Below are 11,949 nucleotides of genomic sequence, written 5' to 3'. Positions count from 1 at the left end.
ACTGATCCAAAGAGATCCCAGCTACGGTGAGGGGAGTGGCTGGTGAGGGGTCAAGGGTGGGCATGGAAGACCAGTGAGGAGGCTGTCACTTCCATCCCAGGCGAGAGTTGATGATGACCCAGACTGAGTTTATAGGAGATGGCCTATAGGAGATCTGTTTCTGAGGTGGAGTTAATGGGACTTGCTCATTGACGGGATGTAGGGAGTGAGATTTGGAGAGGAACCAAGGATGGCTCCCCAGCCTTTGGCCTGAGCATCTGTGGGGACAGCGGGGACTTTACTAAGATGTGGAAACCTGGAGGCCGGTGGTGGCACATTTGGTGGGGAAGAAGCCAGAAGTTCTGAGTGGGCTGTGTTAGGTTGGAGTTGCTCATTAAACATCTCTGTGACTGTGGCCAGCATCTGCTGGAGACCTGGCCTGGATCCTGGGGGTGCTTGCTGCATGTGGACAGTGTTTAAACCATGAGGCTATGTGAGAATACTATGGATAGCAGGGAGCTAGAGAAAAGAGGTGGCCAGGACAGCCACCAGGGTCCTGACCCTTCTCTGTCTGTGAACTTCAGGGTTGAGCTCAATGCCCTCCTCTGCAGAGCCATCCTTGGTCCCACTTTCCATCCCTGCGCAGCCCTGTGCACCTTCCACCGCAACCCTGGTATGCCCAGGCCCCACTGTGAGGACTAAATTGTAGCTGCCTCCCCTGTTTGCAGAACTTCTTGCCCTCTCGTCCCTGTCTGCATCTTCCCACAGGGACACAAGTCACACAGGGCTCTTTTCAGGCTCACACAGTGCAGGTGACGGTTATGATCGTAAGCTCTTCGGTGTATGGAGTCTCAGTGGCACTGTTTGTTGCTGTGCTGCTGTGGGCCAGACACTTCGCCTCTCTGAGCCTCAGTGTCATCATCGTACAATGGGAACACTAGTATCTACCTCTCAAGGTTGTCTTCAGGTCTGTATTAAAAAGTATTTGCAACGTGACCAATAAACAGTAGCTCAAAATGAAACCAAACATGCACGAATCTTTACTGACTCTCTAGTCCTGCCACGCTGAATGGGTTGTTGACCTTTCTTGTTCCTTAATGCCCAGTCATTTGGTTGTGGGATTTGCAGGCCATTCTGTTTTCCCTTCCCACCCTCTGAGATGCACTCCCCCTCAGCCCCCACCAGCCTCTGCCCTGTGTCAAGGGGGCTGCCGCTGCGGCTCCTGGCCTGGTTTCTGGGTAGGTTTGGCAGCAGGGGATCCAGCAGACACTTGAGGATGGGAGGAGAAAAGTGGGTATTTCTTTCCTGCTCCTCTCTGCGCTGGCCCACATTTGCTGCTGTGGCTGCATTTCTCTGTGATGCCAGTCCTGTTGGCCAGGCCCTCTATTGTTTTGTCCCTTACTGGGTCCTAGAAATGCCTTCCCCTGTGTCCCATCATCTGTGGGTTGGTAACGGCTTTCTACTGTTGCTGGTCTTGGGTTGCCTCAACCTCCCATTTGTTCCCTTAACTGAGTTCACTCCTCTGTAAGCAGCCCCTTCGTAAACTCTGCTTCCTGCCGGGGACCCCATCCAACAGAGTGAACAGGAGCACGTGTTTCTCTTTGCGGGGGTCTGCTTGGATGGGCTACGGTTCCCCAGGGCTGATGAGTAAATAACTACACTGGACTTCAATAACGCAGAGGCCACATTCACAGGCTATGATCACATGGCTCCTGGGGGACACTGACCTCTTGGTGGGCTTGGGCTGGCCCCACAAACAAAATGTTCCCTGAATAAGAAACCCCCCTTGGATTCTATTCCATGTCTAGCAGAGGCCCTGCTGTGAGCCCTGGAGGGAAATCCGTTGGCACACATGGGTCACCTTCAAGCTCCTGCCCTCTGATGGGACTGCCCTGGCTCTCGTTGAATCACCCCATGTCACCAGTGTGTCACTTGCTGTGGTGGGGGAGGTCTGCATGCTTAGCTCTCTTGTCAGTCAGCTGTTAGTGAGGAGGCAGGAACTTGGAGACAGGGGCTTTTGGGAGGTGGGGATACAATAATCCTGTCTCTACCCCTGTGCTGGAGCCTGTAGCACCCTTTCTTGCCTGGGTGGTGGAGGGGGACCAGCACCCTTGAGAGCCTCCTCTGAGGCCCATGTTGTTTCATTTAAACCTTGCAACAATCCTGTGAGGTAGTTGTCAGTAATCCCATTTTGCAGATGAGGAAAGGGAGGCCCAGAGAGGTGGAGTAAGTCATCCCAGGTCACACAGCAGCAAGAGATGGAGCCAGGATTTGAATGAAGCCGCCTTTCACCCAAAATAGTGCTTTTTGCATCATGCCGCCCTCTCTCTATAATAATAATAAACTGTTCTTGATGCTCAGCTGTCATAGACACAACCTCACTTAATTTTCACATTATCCCCAGCATCCCCAGGATGTAGAAATTAACATTCCCAGTTCTCAGAAGAGAAAACTGAGGCTCAGAGACAAACAGCTCATAGTGGTAGAGCTGGAACCCTCACCATATGTATCTTTTTCTAAATCCTGGGATTCTTCTACACTCAATGTCAGAGGGACATGTGGGACCTTTTCATCTGAAAAGCCACATTCATTTGTGTCTTTTGCCTTTTGTGTTAGAAATTTGGCCACCAAAACGGGGGCTGAGAGGAAGGGTTTTGTCAGAATATTGTTCTTCCTTCTACTGATGGAGAGTAGATAACCTGGCATGATTTGCTGTAGCCACAGCTGGAAAAAGAATTTCCCTTGGCTGCAGCCCCTGAGGGCGTGGTCAGAGCCATGGGTGGGGTAAGACTTAGCCCCTTTCCTTCCAACAACTAAGATTTGGGTTTCTTGGTTGTCCTCGCCAGTTTTTGGACAGACTCAGGCTGTTTCTGGATGGATTTGAGAACCACAGACATCAGAGTTTCTGAGGATTTTGAAAATGATTTCTGTGCTTGAAAATCCCCAGCTGAGCAGCCCTGGAACTTGTCTGACCACGGTGGTGAATGAGGAGGCCTTAGCCACTCAGGTGTGGGTGCTGGGCACTCAGAGGCCAGGTGCCTGCCCCTGTCCCTGTCATTCAGGACACTTGATGATGTCCCTCTCCATGGAGCCATGTTAGAGGCTTTGGGCATAGTTCCAAGTAGATGAGAGTTGGCCCTCTGTGCCCTCGGTTAGTCTGGGAAGATCCAGAGGACCCTAAATTAGAGGATGGAGTGTGTGGCACAAAGCCTCTGGTGAGTGGGCATGGAGCCCAGGATTAGGGGGAGGGGTGCCTTGGAGAATCCGGGGGACAGCTGGGCTCAGCCATCCTCAGATTGGGGTCGAGACTTTGGAGGGTCCTGGGGTCCAGGTCTGTATCTACAGTGGGTGGGTCCACTGGGGTCAGAGTCCAGACACCTGAGTCAGTCTGGGGACTCAGGGGTGGCTCTGAAGGTCAAGCCAACTGGGCAGCCAAGGGGACAAAACAGGGGTCCTGTGGCTCCGTCTGCTCCTTTCCACTTACCAGTCTGGTCTCCAGGTGCTTGATGAGACCCAGCCCATAGGAGGTTAACTCTCTGGGAAGCTCATCACCCCTGCCCTGCCAGGCTGGGTCATGTCATCTTGGTCTTGGCACTTACTGCTCTCTACTCTGCCTGGATTGAGGTCACATGTCACCACTTCCCTGAAGACCTGTCTAGAGCTCTGGAATGACACGGTCACTCAAGAAACATTTATTGCGTGCCTACTATGTGTAAGGCACTGAACTACAGGAGGGGAGCAAACACAGGCTCCACCTCTGGGGGGAGATGAACGCTGATCATGTGGCAAAAAGTGCACAATTTTAAACTGCGACATGTACTCTGACAGAGGAATATAGGAACCTTTGCAAGAGTGTGGAGGGGAAGGGCCAAGATTGGTCGGAGGGTGCAGTCCCAGGAAGGAGTTCTGTCTCTTATTGACCCACTGTGGGACATCAGGAAAAGCTCCATTTGGTTCCTTTCTCTTTGTGGACCCACGTCTGTCTCTGGGATATGGCCTCAAAGGGGTTGTGATTTTGGCTCAGGTCTGTACTCTCTAAATTACAGCATCAAAAGGAGGGGCTAGGGGCACAAGGGAAGATGGAGGAAGGGAATGGAAGAAGACCTGGCATTGTTGCTAAATAAATCATAGGAATTCTGGACCAACTGCGAACCCCTTAGTGGGGCAGCCTGGCCAATGCCCCTGGGCTGGTCCTGCTCCTGACCAGTGGGCAGTCCCCTGTCCCTTGAACTGACCAGAGCTTACTCAAGCCTTGGATTCTAGAAGTCAAGTCTGGGCTTTCAGAGGTTGTTGAACAGGCTGGACGGTTCTGGGGGTGAGGTAGAAAATGTTCCAGGTCAGGGATATACACATGACATCCTCAGGCCACATGGACCCCCAACACCCTCAAATGTGTCTTCACAAGCACCTGACCATGCCAACCCCCACAGAGGCTCTTCCACACAGGGCTGCCCCCTCTGCTCCCCACCAGCACACCCGCCTTCAGCTAGGATGAGATCTGGCAGCTGAGCTCAGCTCCAGTGAGACAGGATGTTTAGTCCCAGCTCAGACTTCCGTGGGTTCTGGACTCTGCCCCAGAGGCTGGGTCAGGGATTTGGGGAAGGGCATGGGAGAAGATGGCCCCGAACTTGCAGGAGGTGTGTCTGCAGGAAGGTGCGGAGCTGGAGCCCAGCTCCATGTGTGGCCTTGGGCAGCTCCCCTTGCTGCCTGCCTAACCCACACTTTGAGTCTCAGTCTAGGACAGGTGTGGGACCCAGTGACCCCCAATTTTTTTCTGGACTGTCAAACTTTCTGCGTGAGCCGCAGCATTTATAGCTGGGCCTTGGCAGCCACAGACAAAGAGTGAGGCCCTGGGAGCCTCAGGGATGGGGTTTGTCCAGGCAGCTATAAACTGTCCCTTGGTGCTTTCTCCTGGTTTGTGGCTCAGTTCGGCCCTGGGACCTGCTCCTCTGAGTCTCACAACTGCTCTCCTCACCTTGGGGTTCTGCCAAAAGCATCCCTAGTCTCCATTCCCCTTACAGCTGCTCCTCAGCTGACCACTGCGTCCTGATTCCCTACTCCCTGCAGCCTTTAAGGCCAGCACAGTGTGTCCCCTGCCAACACCTCTAGCTCTCTCTCTTCTCCTCCTCCTCTCTGACGCTTCCAGGCATGAGGAGAGCCAGAAGTTTCTGGAATGTACAATGTGTTTCCTCTTGCCAGCAGTCTTTTTGCACAGGCTGTTTCCTCTGCCTGGAATGCCCTTTCTAGCTATGTTCCCTAGGCGAATGCTTTAATTCCTTTTAAGCGCTAGGCTACCTTCCTTCTGCAGGAGGTCTTCTGACTGCCACTTGCCCCCAGCACAGCCTCTGCACCCTGGCCTGAGTGATGTGGAAAGAGGAAAGCTAATCCTTCCGTGTGGAGTAGGGGTCGGGCAGCTCCACCAGGCTGCAGGAGGCGAGCGCAGACGCGGTTTCCCTGAGAAAGAGAATAGGATATATATAGGCTGAGCAACCAGTACGACGCAGACACCTGGGAAAGTTCCATCACGCTGCCAAAAAGTGTGATGTGGAAAGAGTACAGCATATCCGTCCGTGTGGAGTAGGGGACGAGGATGACAGAGTGGAATGAAAAGTAGGGGGCGGAACCAGGCCCAAACTTAGGAAAGAACTGATCTGTAGCCATGGCAAGGAATAGCGCATTAGAACCAACTTTCAGTCTCCCAAGTGACTGCTGACGTCACTCAGCAACCATTGGTCAACCCACGGCCCTGCAGGAGCCCTCTTAGAACTCTTCGGTGCCAGGGCTGTGTGCACATGCTCAGTTGTGCTTAGTCCTGCCGCTTGATTACCGATCCGAACGGGAGGCTTTTGAGTGGTGCTGTTGTGGTAGAGAGGTTGGCTTCTCCGAAACAGTACCAAGTAATATCCGCTCATATCGCCTTCAAAAGTGGGTAAGAGCCGAGCGGCCAGGTGAGGGGATTGGCCCCTGACGCTGCTGTCTTCTGCCATGAAGGAGCTTTTTGACTTTTGAGAGTAGAAGAAAGAGTCACTATCGGACACCTCCACCAGCCAGCAGGAGTCGAGCTTGGACGTGGTTTGGTGGAGAAAGAGAATCCGCTTTGGGCTGAGCTTGCAAATCCAACTCACACATCTGAAAAAGATCCATCACGCTCCCAACAAGGATGATGTGGAAAGAGGACAGCTGATCCGTCAGTGTGGAGAAGGGGTCGGGCACCTCCACCAGGCTGCAGGAGGCGAGGGCGGACGCGGTTTGGTTGAGAAAGAGAATCGGCTTTCGGCTGAGCTAATAGATCCTACTCAGACATCTGGGAAAGATCCGTTTCGCTGCCAAACAGGGTCATGTTGAAAGAGTAGAGCAGATCCTTCCGTGTGGAGTACGGGACTTGGATGACCGCGAGGAAAGAGAAGTAGGGGGCGGAGCCAGGCCCAAGCTTAGGAAAGAACTGATTTGTAGCCATGGCAAGAAACAGCCCACAAGAAACAACTTTTAATCTCCCTAGTGACTGCCGACGTCACTCGGCAAACATTGTTGAAGTCAGGGCCCCCAACAGGCCTCTTAGAACTCTTGGGCTCAGGGCTGTGTGCGCATGCTCACTTGTGTTTAGCGCTGCTCCTGGGTTATCTTTCGGAACGGGAGGCTTCTGTGTGGTGCTGTTGTGGCAGAGAGGTTGGCTTCTACAGAATAGTACCGAGTAATCGTTGGTATTAGGTTTAGAAGTGGATAAGAGCTGAGGGGGCAGGGGAGCGGGCTGGCCTGTTAAGCTGCTGTCTTCTGCCATGAAGACGCTTTTTGACTTTGGACCGTAGAAGAAAAAGTCAGTCTCTGGCACCTCCACCGATCTGCAGGAGGCGAGCGCGGACGCGGTTTGTTCGTGAAAGAGAATCGGCTTTCGGTTGAGCTGGCAGATCCGACTCAGACATCTGGGAAAGATCCATCACGCTGCCAAACAGGGTGATGTTGAAAGAGGACAGCTGATCTTTCCGTGTGGAGTAGGGGTCGGGAACCTCCACCAGGCTGCAGGAGGCGAGCGCGGGAGCGGTTTGGTTGAGAAATGGAATCGGATTTCGGCTGAGCTACCAGACCCGACACAGACATCTGGGAAAGATCCATCAAGCTGCAAAAGGGGTCATGTTAAAAGTGTATAGCAGATCTTTCCGTGTGGAGTAGGGTAAGTGCATGACAGAGTGGATGGAGAAGTAGGGGGCGGAGCCAGGCCCAAGCATAGGAAGGACCTTATCTGAAGCCATGGCAAGAAATAGCCCGTGAGAAAAAACTTTCATTCCCCCTAGGGACCACTGACGGCAATCAGTAACCATTGGTCAACCCGGGGCCCCGCAGGAGACCTCTTAGAACCGTTGGGCGCGAGCTGTGTGTGCGCGTTTTCACTTGTGTTTATCACTGCTCCTTGGTTACCGTTCGATCGGGAGGCTTTTGAGTGGTGCTGTCGTGGCGGAGAGGTTGGCTTCTACAGAATAGTACCGAGTAATCGCTGGTATTAGGTTTAGAAGTGGATAAGAGCCGAGGGGGCAGGTGAGCGGGCTGGACAGTTAAGCTGCTGTCTACTGCCATGAAGACGCTTTTTGACTTTGGACCGTAGAAGAAAACGTCACTCTCTTGCACCTCCACAGGGCTGCAGGAGGCGAGCGTGGACGCGGTTTGTTCGTGAAAGAGAAACGGCTTTCGGCTGAGCTGGCAGACCCGACTCAGACATCTGGGAAAGATTCATCACGCGGCCAAACAGGGTGATGTGGAAAGAGGACAGCTGATCTATCCGTGTGGAGTAGGGGTCGGGAACCTCCACCAGGCTGCAGGAGGCGAGCGCGGGAGCAGTTTGGTTGAGAAATGGAATCGGATTTCGGCTAAGCTACCAGATCCGACACAGACATCTGGGATAGATCCATCAAGCTGCAAAAGGGGTCATGTTAAAAGTGTATAGCAGATCTTTCCGTGTGGAGTAGGGTAAGTGGATGACAGAGTGGATGGAGAAGTAGGGGGCGGAGCCAGGCCCGAGCTTAGGAAAGAACTTATCTGTAGACATGGCAAGAAATCGCCCGTGAGAAACAACTTTCAATCCCCCTAGGGACCACTGACGGCAATCAGCAATCATTGGTCAACGCGTGGCCCCGCAGGAGACCTCTTAGAACCCTTGGGCGCGAGCGGTGTGTGCGCATGCTCACTTGTGTTTAGCATTGCCCCTCGGTTTGCGTTCGATCGGCGGGCTTTTGAGTGGTGCTGTTGTGACAGAGATGTTGTCTTCGAGAAGATAGTACTGTGTAATATTCGCTCATATCGGCTTCACGAGTGGGTATGAGCCGAGGGGCCAGGTGAGGGGACGGCCCTCTGAAGCTGCTGTCTTCTCCCAAGAAGAAGCTTTTTGACTTTTGACAGTAGATGAAAGAGTCACTCTCAGGCACCGCCACCAGGTGGCAGGAGGCGAGCTCGGACGAGGTTTGTTTCAGACAGAGAATCGGCTTTTGGCCTAGCTCCCAGATCCACTCAGACATCTGGGAAAGATCCATCACGCTGCCTAAAGGGGCCATGTTGACAGAGTACAGCAGATCCTTTCGTGTGGAGTAGGGGACGGGGATGACAGAGCGGAACGAGAAGTAGGGGGCGGAGCTAGGCCCAATCTTAGAAAAGAACTGTTCTGTGGCCACGTCAAGAAATAGCCCTTTAGAACCACCTTTCAATATCCTTAGTGAGTGCTGACGTCACTCAGCAACCATTGGTCAACCCGGGGCCCCGCAGGAGACCTCTTAGAACCCTTGGGCGCGAGCGGTGTGTGCGCGTGCTCACTTGTGTTTAGCACTGCTCCTTGGTTACCGTTCGATCGGGAGGCTTTTGAGTGGTGCTGTTGTGGTAGAGAGGTTGGCTTCTACAGAATAGTACCGAGTAATCGCTGGAATTAGTTTTAGAAGTGGATAAGAGCCGAGGGGGCAGGTGAGCGGGCTGGCCTGTTAAGCTGCTGTCTTCTGCCATGAAGACGCTTTTTGACTTTGGACCGTAGAAGAAACAGTCACTCTCTGGCACCTCCACCGGGCTGCAGGAGGCGAGCACGGACGCGGTTTGTTCGTGAAAGGGAATCGGCTTTCGGCTGAGCTGGCAGATCCGACTCAGACATTTGGGAAAGATCCATCACGCTGCCAAACAGGGTGATGAGGAAAGAGGACAGCTGATCTTTCCGTGTGGAGGAGGGTTCGGGACCCTCCACGAGGCTGCAGGAGGCGAGCGCGAGAGCGGTTTGGTTGAGAAATGGAATCGGATTTCGGCTGAGCTACCAGATCCGACATAGACATCTGGGATAGATCCATCAAGCTGCAAAAGGGGTCATGTTGAAAGTGTATAGCAGATCTTTCCGTGTGGAGTCGGGTAAGTGGATGACAGAGTGGATGGAGAAGTAGGGGGCGGAGCTAGGCCCAATCTTAGAAAAGAACTGATCTGTGGCCACGTCAAGAAATAGCCCATTAGAACCACCTTTCAATATCCTTAGTGAGTGCTGACGTCACTCAGCAACCATTGGTCAACCAGGGCCCCGCAGGAGACCTCTTAGAATCCTTGGGCGCGAACGGTGTGTGCGCGTGCTCACTTGTGTATAGCACTGCTCCTTGGTTACCGTTCGATCGGGAGGCTTTTGAGTGGTGCTGTTGTGGCAGAGATGTTGTCTTCGAGAAGATAGTACTGAGTAATATTCGCTCATATCGGCTTCACGAGTGGGTATGAGCCGAGGGGCCAGGTGAGTGGACGGGCCTCTGAAGCTGCTGTCTTCTCCCATGAAAAAGATTTTTGACATTTGACGGTAGGAGAAAGAGTCACTCTCAGGCACTGCCACCAGGTGGCAGGAGGCGAGCTCGGACGAGGTTTGTTTCAGACAGAGAATCGGCTTTTGGCCTAGCTCCCAGATCCACTCAGACATCTGGGAAAGATCCATCACGCTGCCTAAAGGGGTCATGTTGACAGAGTACACCAGATCCTTTCGTGTGGAGTAGGAGACGGGGATGACAGCGGAACGAGAAGTAGGGGGCGGAGCTAGGCCCAATCTTAGAAAAGAACTGATCTGTGGCCACGTCAAGAAATAGCCCATTAGAACCACCTTTCAATATCCTTAGTGAGTGCTGACGTCACTCAGCAACCATTGGTCAACCCGGGCCCCGCAGGAGACCTCTTAGAACCCTTGGGCGCGAGCGGTGTGTGCACGTGCTCACTTGTGTTTAGCACTGCTCCTTGGTTACCGTTCGATCGGGAGGCTTTTGAGTGGTGCTGTTGTGGTAGAGAGGTTGGCTTCTACAGAATAGTACCGAGTAATCGCTGGAATTAGTTTTAGAAGTGGATAAGAGCCGAGGGGGCAGGTGAGCAGGCTGGCCTGTTAAGCTGCTGTTTTCTGCCATGAAGACGCTTTTTGACTTTGGACCGTAGAAGAAACAGACACTCTCTGGCACCTCCACCGGGCTGCAGGAGGCGAGCCCGGACACAGTTTGTTCGTGAAAGAGAATCGGCTTTCGGCTGAGCTGGCAGATCCGATTCAGACATCTGGGAAAGATCCATCACGCTGGCAAACAGGGTGATGTGGAAAGAGGACAGCTGATCTTTCCGTGTGGAGTAGGCGTCGGGAACCTCCACCAGGCTGCAGGAGGCGAGAGGGGGAGCAGATTGGTTGAGAAATGGAATCGGATTTCGGCTGAGCTACCAGATCCGACACACACATCTGGGAAAGATCCATCAAGCTGCAAAAGGGGTCATGTTAAAAGTGTATAGCAGATCCTTCCGTGTGGAGTAGGGTAAGTGGATGACAGAGTGGATGGAGAAGTAGGGGGCGGAGCCAGGCCCGAGCTTAGGAAAGAACTTATCTGTAGCCATGGCAAGAAATCGCCCGTGAGAAACAACTTTCAATCCCCCTAGGGACCACTGACGGCAATCAGCAATCATTGGTCAACGCGTGGCCCCGCAGGAGACCTCTTAGAACCCTTGGGCGCGAGCGGTGTGTGCGCATGCTCACTTGTGTTTAGCATTGCCCCTCGGTTCGCGTTCGATCGGCGGGCTTTTGAGTGGTGCTGTTGTGGCAGAGATGTTGTCTTCGAGAAGATAGTACTGAGTAATATTCGCTCATATCGGCTTCTCGAGTGGGTATGAGCCGAGGGGCCAGGTGAGGGGACGGGCCTCTGAAGCTGCTGTCTTCTCCCAAGAAGAAGCTTTTTGACTTTTGACAGTAGATGAAAGAGTCACTCTCAGGCACCGCCACCAGGTGGCAGGAGGCGAGCTCGGACGAGGTTTGTTTCAGACAGAGAATCGGCTTTTGGCCTAGCTCCCAGATCCACTCAGACATCTGGGAAAGATCCATCACGCTGCCTAAAGGGGCCATGTTGACAGAGTACAGCAGATCCTTTCGTGTGGAGTAGGGGACGGGGATGACAGAGCGGAACGAGAAGTAGGGGGCGGAGCTAGGCCCAATCTTAGAAAAGAACTGATCTGTGGCCACGTCAAGAAATAGCCCATTAGAACCACCTTTCAATATCCTTAGTGAGTGCTGACGTCACTCAGCAACCATTGGTCAACCAGGGCCCCGCAGGAGACCTCTTAGAACCCTTGGGCGCGAACGGTGTGTGCGCGTGCTCACTTGTGTATAGTACTGCTCCTTGGTTACCGTTCGATCGGGAGGCTTTTGAGTGGTGCTGTTGTCAGAGATGTTGTCTTCGAGAAGATAGTACTGAGTAATATTCGCTCATATCGGCTTCACGAGTGGGTATGAGCCGAGGGGCCAGGTGAGGGGACGGGCCTCTGAAGCTGCTGTCTTCTCCCATGAAAAAGCTTTTTGACATTTGACAGTAGGAGAAAGAGTCACTCTCAGGCACTGCCACCAGGTGGCAGGAGGCGAGCTCGGACGAGGTTTGTTTCAGACAGAGAATCGGCTTTTGGCCTAGCTCCCAGATCCACTCAGACATCTGGGAAAGATCCATCACGCTGCCTAAAGGGGTC

Source organism: Cynocephalus volans, chromosome 10 (assembly GCF_027409185.1).
Source record: "Cynocephalus volans isolate mCynVol1 chromosome 10, mCynVol1.pri, whole genome shotgun sequence".
NCBI lineage: Eukaryota > Metazoa > Chordata > Mammalia > Dermoptera > Cynocephalidae > Cynocephalus > Cynocephalus volans.
This window is presented reverse-complemented; position numbering follows the sequence as displayed.